The sequence below is a fragment of the Schistocerca serialis genome, chromosome 1 (assembly GCF_023864345.2).
Source record: "Schistocerca serialis cubense isolate TAMUIC-IGC-003099 chromosome 1, iqSchSeri2.2, whole genome shotgun sequence".
NCBI classification, from domain to species: Eukaryota; Metazoa; Arthropoda; class Insecta; order Orthoptera; family Acrididae; genus Schistocerca; species Schistocerca serialis.
This window is the reverse complement of record NC_064638.1, coordinates 876271618-876280737: the sequence shown is the minus strand read 5'-3', so window position 1 is coordinate 876280737 and position 9120 is coordinate 876271618. Positions and strand designations below refer to the sequence as shown.

General features: G+C 39.7%; 1 long non-coding RNA gene across 1 annotated transcript; it reads right to left on the bottom strand.

Moving 5' to 3' along the window:
* Positions 1–6516: 6516 nt before the first annotated feature.
* On the bottom strand, positions 6517–8351 carry LOC126458429 (uncharacterized). The gene is made up of 3 exons (XR_007585634.1): positions 7766–8351; positions 6842–6983; positions 6517–6767 (listed from the first exon to the last, which is right to left on the bottom strand). It is a non-coding gene; the product is annotated as an uncharacterized LOC126458429 (long non-coding RNA).
* Between the last annotated feature and the right edge of the window lie 769 nt (positions 8352–9120).

The window sequence follows — 9120 nt, the reverse complement described above, 5'->3', positions numbered from 1 at the left end:
CTGTCCCTGGAGCCTTCAAGCCACAGCCGCTGTAAGTGTACACCCCAGCATTTGTACAGCAGCTGCACGATTGCATTGTGCACCTGCACCTGGCACACCCCTGACGCCACTGCACCTGGCACACCCCTGACGCCATGGCTGGCTCATGTCCTTCACCCATTGGAACCTCCGTACATGTGTGTATGTCATGCTCTGGGTGGATGCCTGCGAGCTACTGCTCCGCCCATAGTATTCAGGACCACAACTTGTTCCCCAACACAGGGAGAAGATGTGTTCTGTATATCTCCATGGTGCTACCTCCACTGATTAACGTCAGTGTACACACTGTCTCAGCATCCCTTGCCCATTGCCACTCATTGAAATCGATGTGGCACCAAGTGATGAAAATGGTACCCTGTCCGCAACTGCTGACCTGGCAGGCAGTGCTTGGTGCCAGAGTGTGGATGCCAGCCTGCCATTCACATCACCACCTGCCCCAACAGAGCTGCTCGTGACCCCCACCACCGGATCCATCCCCTGGCACCTCACCTGAGTCATGAGGTGCCAGCACCATGCATTCAACTGCGAGGTACCTGTCACCCTCCCTGTGTCGCTAGCACATGCCTCTGATGCAATGTGCGGCCTGATCTACCAGCAAGAGGAGCAGCAGCAAGCACCTATGGCCCCAGCACGAGAGGACACACATTATGCCACCTGCACAGGGTGCATTGTCCACTGTGTGCAACCTGCTCGAGCATCATCATGCCACTGCGCCACTTGCTTGGCTCTGTCCCTGCACCCCAACATGTTAATTGACCCTCATGCCCCAGCTAGCAGTGTAGTGGGGTGTTAACACTGCAGCTAGCTCATAAGGTGACGCTCCAGATGCCACTGCACAACATGCCACTGTTGGCCTGGCCCTGCAGACCCCACACCACTGGGACTGGCCTCTGTATGCTGCAACTGCCCTCTCCTCCTCCCAGTGGAAAACACATTCGGCCTACCGCTCTTCTGCTGTAGCAGACAATCTCAAGCTGCAGCAGATGGCCCATCGCCTGGTAAAAAACCACATTGTGAACTGTATGCATCCAAAGACAAGAGTTTTCTGTGAAAAACTTCTCTTTGTTGCAGCGTGTGGGGGCTGTTACGTAAAGCATGCTACAGGAAGTGTTGCCAGTTCCTGTCACTCCCTGCACTGATCCCAAGCTGTCCACACAAGTGCAGTGATTGAATGTTCTTTTCGAAGTTCGTGTTAAAGTTATTTAAGTATCAGAACTTAAAAGCTTGCTGTATTGCTATAAAATAGCTGCATGTCCCATAAAGACATCAGTGGTGAGTCTGTTTTGTGTGTCTATAAAACAAATAGGCATTGCAGACTCCTGTGACACTTACAGGGAACTACTGAGTGACACTATACTTCAGGGCAACATTATTCAGCACTGGCCTTGCAGTCCCGTGTCCTGAGGGTGGACAATTGGCCTCACAGAACCTGTTAACTTGCAATGAGTGTGGCAAGATATGAGCTCTTTTTTGTGAACTATATCCAAATTGCTATCGTGTCTTGCACAAGGTTGTTAGAGACTGAAACCCCCAATTGTGTTAGACTAACTTTACCTACAGTAATTCAAGTTTGTTTGCTTGCTTTTGTTTTGCTGTGAACACTGTGTTAGATTGGATACGGTACCCCAAAGTTCATTTATTTGTAGTTGCATATTTCCTTGATTATGGTGTTTGATTAGCTCCATATACTGTACCTCAATATCATTAACTATAATGTATTATTGTAGGTTGTGGGCAGGAATTGGTTAGCCATGAAGCAGACTGTGTTGGATACATGGAGCCTTGAGCAGTAAGCAACTGAGCAATTTTATTTAACATTTATTTTGGCAACACACAATATTAAAATTTTCCTTTGCACACATTGGTATAAGCATAACTCTCCCACTGAACATTGAAAACAAACCCTCCAACAACGTAACAGGCTTGTGGCCCTCAAGCAATTAATTGTGCACAATCTTTAAAACAAATTTCAAGAAAGCCGAAAGGACTTAAGCCCTTAACTGTTAAGAATTTTAACAGCTAGCAAAATGTATTTAAAAAAACTCGGGTCCGACATAGAGAGCTCTGAGCACATTAAATTAGGTTTAATAATTTAAATAGCACCTCAAGTGGCATTCAGTATCTGTAACCAAAATACCAATTTTTAAATAACCACACTGCGCAGGAGAAACTTAGTGAAATAATATATGGTACCCAGCCAAGCTTTACATTCTACTATAGGAACAAGTTTTGCAAGTTAACGTATTGCGTATTGACTGAAGCTCTGGGTAAAAAGGCATTATTTTTAAAAAATAATGTATATGATGATAGCAATATGAATACAGTGCTTTGCGGAGTGGAACCATCACAGCGCTCTACCCTGGCTGTACAAATAACCAATTGGGGGCACACGTTCAAAAAAGTGGTGTCTGCTGTGTCTCACTGGGCCGAAGAACACCTATTGACAATCACTTTTGTCATCCACCTGTGTGCCATGCCCCATGCCAAATTAATTAAATGCTTCAGAAATGTTGGAGGGCTTCTGCTACAGAGAGGGGCTCAATTAATTTTACATATAATATAACAAGTAAATTAAGGATTGACACTATCGCCCTGCCCAGCTGAGCAAATGGTCTGCAAGTGACAGTGTAACTAAGGAGACAATTAAACAATGATCACCACATTGGTCAACAACACATCACGGTTTATTGCTGACAGAATGCATGCTGGAACCTAAGCTTCGCTGAGTGCAACATGTGAGCCCGAGCTTTAATCAGAGGTTCAAAATAATCACCAGTCATTTGTCACCGATATCCTGTGGAATAATTACCAAGTGAATTTAGAACTGTTTCGTATTTGGATGTCTTTTTATTGGATTTTTCCATTGCTTTGCTCATTCGTTTTTTACCTTCACTGCCATCGAGTCCATAGTATCCACCTATCATGTTCATTGAGGAACACAATTCCCAAAGCTGAGTTTGAGAAATGAAAGCACCGATTATAGTTTTCCTTCGTGATTTTTTTTCTCCTTCCAAAAGCACCCTGCTTGCACATATGCCGAACAAAATACACTGATTTTTGTTTCTGTATGAATACTTCCATACATAAATAATGATCATTTATTACCTTTGTCTGATGCAATGTTTGCTGTATGTTTACTGTTGTATACTTAAAAAAGTAATTACAGCACTTCAAACTTCCAATCTGTGAGTTTGTCAACACAGTCATTAACTGGAGACAACATCTGAAGTTACTAAGTAGATTTGCAACTATGTTCACACAGTGTGTTTTCCATCCGCACTGGTGAAGTTAAAAATACATTTTTATTAATTTTCTTACTGACCTAGGTTCACCCAACCTATACTGATGGTTAATGCTGAGACTCAAAATTGTACAACACCCAATGGTACCCTGTAATTTTTGCATTCGTATCTGGTTTCTCGATGCACTTCGTGTCCAACAAACCAGGCATATATTCATTAGTGTCTTTCTTTGAGTACTTGATGCTCGAAACATTTGGGAACTGGGTCCCCACAGATCGTAGAACATTATCACAACACCAACTTTCCATGTGGTCTGTTGCATATGTTTCTATAAGTTCTTTTAACAGCAATGGATGGACTCTGTTAATGACATTTTTTGACCTGTGTAAAATACACGTATGTTGATACTGTGCTACGGTCGCAGGTTCGAATCCTGCCTCGGGCATGGATGTGTGTGATGTCCTTAGGCTAGTTAGGTTTAAGTAGTTCTAAGTTCTAGGGGACTGATGACCACAGATGTTAAGTCCCATAGCGCTCAGAGCCATTTGAACCATTTTGTTGATACTGAAAGAAAAAGAATATTTTGTACCATATCAGTGTCTTTAAGTATAGATTAGAGCTTAGCAGCATATCAAAGCAATTATCTGCTCTCATATTCAAATTATATTCTACAGTGCATTGCATTTTCCTCTTCAGTGTTCCTGTCCCTGTAGAAACTATGCAATCTATAACATAGCCAGTCTGATAGTTATATAACACAAAATGTTTTAAAGCCAAACCTAACCCATTAATTGGAATAAGTTGTTTGAAAGGTAAATGTTAAGATGTTTCATTTTGTAAGCAAAAAAAGAAATGTAAAATTTTTGCAGACTTTGCTTATATCTCGAGTCCGTGTCGCAAAAATTATATATCAAATTTCGAGGAGGAGGGATAATGTGTAGAGGTTGCACATTTTGATCAGTCTTCTAAAAGTAGGCAAAAAATAAGATTTTCGAGTGTTAGCTACTGTTATTGGAAAAACTAGAGAGCAAAACCTTAAAATAATATTAAAACTAGCCACTAAGATCGATAGGTAGTATGATCAACTTTGAACAATGCAATCCCATCTTTTGTTCATTTGGTGATGACTTCTGTGCAGCTTGGCCACCCTCAACAAGAATTGTTTTTGTTGTTCATCCTTGAATGATTCATTAAAGTTTATCACAGCAGTCCCTCTTTCTGCAGTATCATTTGAGCACTTTGAGTGTTCACATGGCTTCTTAGAGAATCACTGCTGTGTTGTCGCATTGTGGATCTCAAATAGTTCAAAGAACATTTTTGTTTTATTAGTAGTGAAATGGTTTGTGTCTTTCCTTAAAACAATACACTCTAATAGTTTCATTTTGTTTTTCTTTGGAGGTCTGTTTTCTGAATTTTTAGTAATATTTTCCTTAACAGCTTGAGTAATACATTCATTCAAGCCTATGTTTCTTTCTGACGGATACCAAACATGTGTCTTAGCAATGCGAAAGCACTTTCTTTGACATCTGCATCTGGGTAAGTGCTCTGAAGCTGTTTTATATCCAAATCATTTTTTGGACCCCCATTGATTTAAAACTGTCTCGTGCCAAAAGTGAACGTATATGGGTTGACAAAATGTGCAACCTGTTCCATTCCTTCAGAATCTCATAGAGGAATATCCATCCATTTAGCGAAGCGGACAAATTTAATTACATATATTGCCACTGCCATCACCATCCACCCTGCTTGATGCAGAGCCCTGCAATCCTGAAGCTGTTTTCAGACCAACCACCTAGTTGCAGTAATCTCTCTTTGTAGTCTTCTCTTTGATGGCTTCCATCTTTTAGGTCATTTGGGATGTAGTTAACAATTTACATTCATTTTAGAATGCCTTGAATGGGACTTCCTTCACCCAGCATTGTTGTATATGACATCTTATTAAGTGAAGCCCACAGACTTTGGAACTTATGAAAAATTTGTCTGTGACATTCTTCCCCTATTTCAACATAATATAAATTGAGCTGTCCTATGGACATTCAATGTCCCCCATCAAACCTATCTGGTAAGGAACTGCACCTCTTATCTTCCAAAGTTTTGACACTCTCATGGACAACTTGAGGGCTGCAATTCACTATCCCAATGCAAGGCCAAATGATTTTCAAAGAATGACTCTTTGATTTTCTTTATTATTTTACTTTTGTTGATCATCCAACCACAGTAAATAGTAGCCTGGAGATACGGAAATAATTGCATCGGAACAACATTGCCAAGGCTTTGCAAATGGTAAAATTTATTACTTCTGTGTCAACAGAACTGTAGTACATGTGTCTGATAAAGAGGTTTTAATCAAGGTCTTTAACCAAATATTTTTGGTGCTGTAGGTGATAACTCTCTTTGTCTCTAGGTGGTGGTGATGATGATGATGATGGAGTTTAGTCTTCCAGGGTAACTGTCTTATTGATTTTAATAAATCTTTATCGTGTTTATTCTTATATGAATTTTTTTCATCTTTTGTACACTTAATTTTTATTTTCAAGAGCAAGAACCTTGTCTATCCACTCATTGGTGAACTAATACGATCTTATCTTTGTCATCTAAGAAGTTCTTTACCTTCTTGTGATAAACTTGTCATGTCAATCACATTTTATTGGAAAATGTCAAATTTATGAGATCACCTTTCCAAATCAGTAATTTCATATTTGTTTTGTCTGTGATTTCTCTTTACCCAGATTTTGGCATTCTTTGTACAGCTTCTGTATACTAGCTTGGATATTCGCCTTTGCCTTAACAGGAATATTTGCTTTTCCCCCACACTATGTAGTTTAGTACTGGCAGATGTAGTAACATCCAGTTGTGTTTCTTCCATTTCCTTGTGATGGCTGAAGTGTGACATGACATCTTATGAAATGACAGGTCTCACTCCCAGTCTTCCATGGTGATGAAAGATGTTTTTGACATTCTGTAGTAAGTGTCAGCACATCCCTCTGTGACAGATATTGTTTACGGTATGAGCAGATGGGAAAATATCTTGACCCATTGCATCTGCAATGTAAGACGGCGAATGAACTTCGTCACCTGGTACATGGGGCTGTTTGTCCTTGACATCGTGGTTTTGAAAGTGTTTACAAGACAATGGGAAAAGGAGAAGGCCAACTACAATGAATGCTGTGAAAAGAGAAATAACTGTCAAACTGGTTTGTGCAGAGAATACTTATTGTCTTGATCTTATCCACACTACACCGATTTAACCTGTCAATCCACATTGTGTACAAGATTGTATATTGAGACAATATTTTTGTAGGATAACATGTTAATACAGAAGGTTTAAAGTTCAATTGTTTGTCATTCAAGTAGCTTCGCAGACAATTAACATCCTCTTTTAACACACATCCAAACAGGAGGAGACGGAGTCTGGTGAAGACTGCCATAACACAGTTGAGTGGAACTAAACAGAAAGGCTGCCTCAGCAAACGTCTAGAACAGCATCTAATTAAATCTACAGACATCGAACACAGTAGGCTTACAGACTATAAATAAGAAGTGTAACATAGATACCACACCAAAATCGGTCCATTTTGCATGTCATGGTAAATACAAAGTACTTGTTCCTTTGAAGGGAGCTGAGCTCATAAAAACTCATCACTAGGCACTTTTACTAGCCGCCAGATTCTTCTTTTGGTTCCAATTTTAAAGTCCGGTTACCTGCAAAGATGAAAGAAATACATGAAAAGCCCATCAGAGCAAAGTGCTTCAAGTGATCTATGTGTGCAGTCTCTAAATGACATTGTCTTCTTGAAGTTTAGCATATGTATCTTTTACATCACTGAGACTTGGGGTGCAAGCAAAGTCATATGAAAATAACATCTTTGGAAAAACGAAAACAGGCTAGTAGATATCTGCAGAATAACTGGCTCTCTCCAGTGCAAAGCTTCTTATTCAAATTAAATGCACAATGAAATGCTGTAGGAGCTTTTATGTCGAGTGTTCTTGATCTTAAATAATCTCTCCCTATACTAATGGTAGAGTACTCTCTGAAATGTGAAATTCTCAGAATTAACAGACAACTGTCTCAGGACACACTGAAGACTGGTGTGTTCGAAAGAAACATTCTGGACCAATATTTGGTAACTTTTAGCCATATCACGCAACACGTGAAAGACCACTTGAATAATCTAAAATGTACTAACTCTGGGGTAATTTCCTTGATGTATAACTATAGCCACTTGGTTTCATCAACTATAAATGTCCTCAGACCTCCTGTCAAAAACTTGAAGAATGAAGTCTGAATCATTCCTTAGTTGACAGCTGCGTGCCAAAGGCAAATCATCAAAGATGTGAGTAAAGGGATAAAAATAACTTTCATTCCACTTCGTCACTGAACTGTGTTTTCTTCCTAAGTATTTCATTATCATTTTAAATCACTTGGATCTCAATGAACTATAAATTACATCTCTTGTTCAAACATAAGACTAGAGTTACCCCACCTTATGTAGACTGAAGGATTCAGGATCGGTGGAGGAGTCACCACTTCTGCAGACTTAAGACTAATTCGCCCTCACTGTAGTTATTCACGAGTAGCTCCACGATCTCTTCTTCAGGTGCAGTCTTGTCTTTTTCCTTAAATTACGGATGAGGGAGACATTGCAAGGCTTCTCCCCACATCTGTGCACTGAATACACTCTTTTTGTCAATGGGTGGCCTGCATGTAATTGATTTAGATTGAAAATGCCGCTTTCTTGCTGTTAACTTTACCCATTATTGTGTGCTGAGTGACATACTTCTGAAATTAGTAATGCATGGATTTTACTATACAACATTTATTTTGTTAAACACATGAGCATTGATATTAAGACACACAATTAAAGAAAACTTTAAACAGTGTGCCATTACACAATAACTGTATGCATGACCAACTATGAGCTCTGCCTGTACTCTACTGCCTTCAATGAGCAATTACCAGCTCTGCCTGAATGCTACTGCCTCCAAGTTCGGCCACTCGACAACTACTAAATTGTACTTTCTGTTGCTTGTCCAAAGATCATATGTAAAGGATATTGTACCATTACATATCCCCACCAACAAAAGACTTTTAATATTTACAAATTAAATGGAGAAATGCAATTTTAATATTAAAGTCAAAAGAAAGCAAAAGTGCAGGTAACTTACACATCTTATGAAAAGTTAACTAACTGTGGTCTTTAAATATGTCTGCTTGTGTCTGTATATGTGTGGATGGATATGTGTGTGTGTGTGCGCGCGAGTGTATACCCATCCTTTTTTCCCCCTAAGGTAAATCTTTCCGCTCCCGGGATTGGAATGACTCCTTACCCTCTCCCTTAAAACCCACATCCTTTCGTCTTTCCCTCTCGTTCCCTCTTTCCTGATGAGGCAACAGTTTGTTGCGAAAGCTTGAATTTTGTGTGTATGTTTGTGTTTGTTTGTGTGTCTGTCGACCTGCCAGCACTTTCATTTGGTAAGTCACATCATCTTTGTTTTTAGATATATTTTTCCTGCGTGGAATGTTTCCCTCTATTATAACTAACTGTATAAATATACACACTTACTTCACTAAGCTGCTAAAGTGTCACCATATTTATAAAGAAATAAGTGTGCACAATAGCCTATAGATGCACTTGATTAGAGTCCACAAAGAATTTAGTGATCTGATGGCTGAATGCCATTAAAATGAAACAACATGCCTGAAATGGCCTTGTGGCGTCGATAGGTCGTATCGACTATGATTAACACCATTTTAGGACTCTTATTGCTCTGTCGAGCCTCCATGTTTGTTCTTAGTTCTCTGCTGTCTCTCAAGCTGTGTACACGTTTATGGCTAACT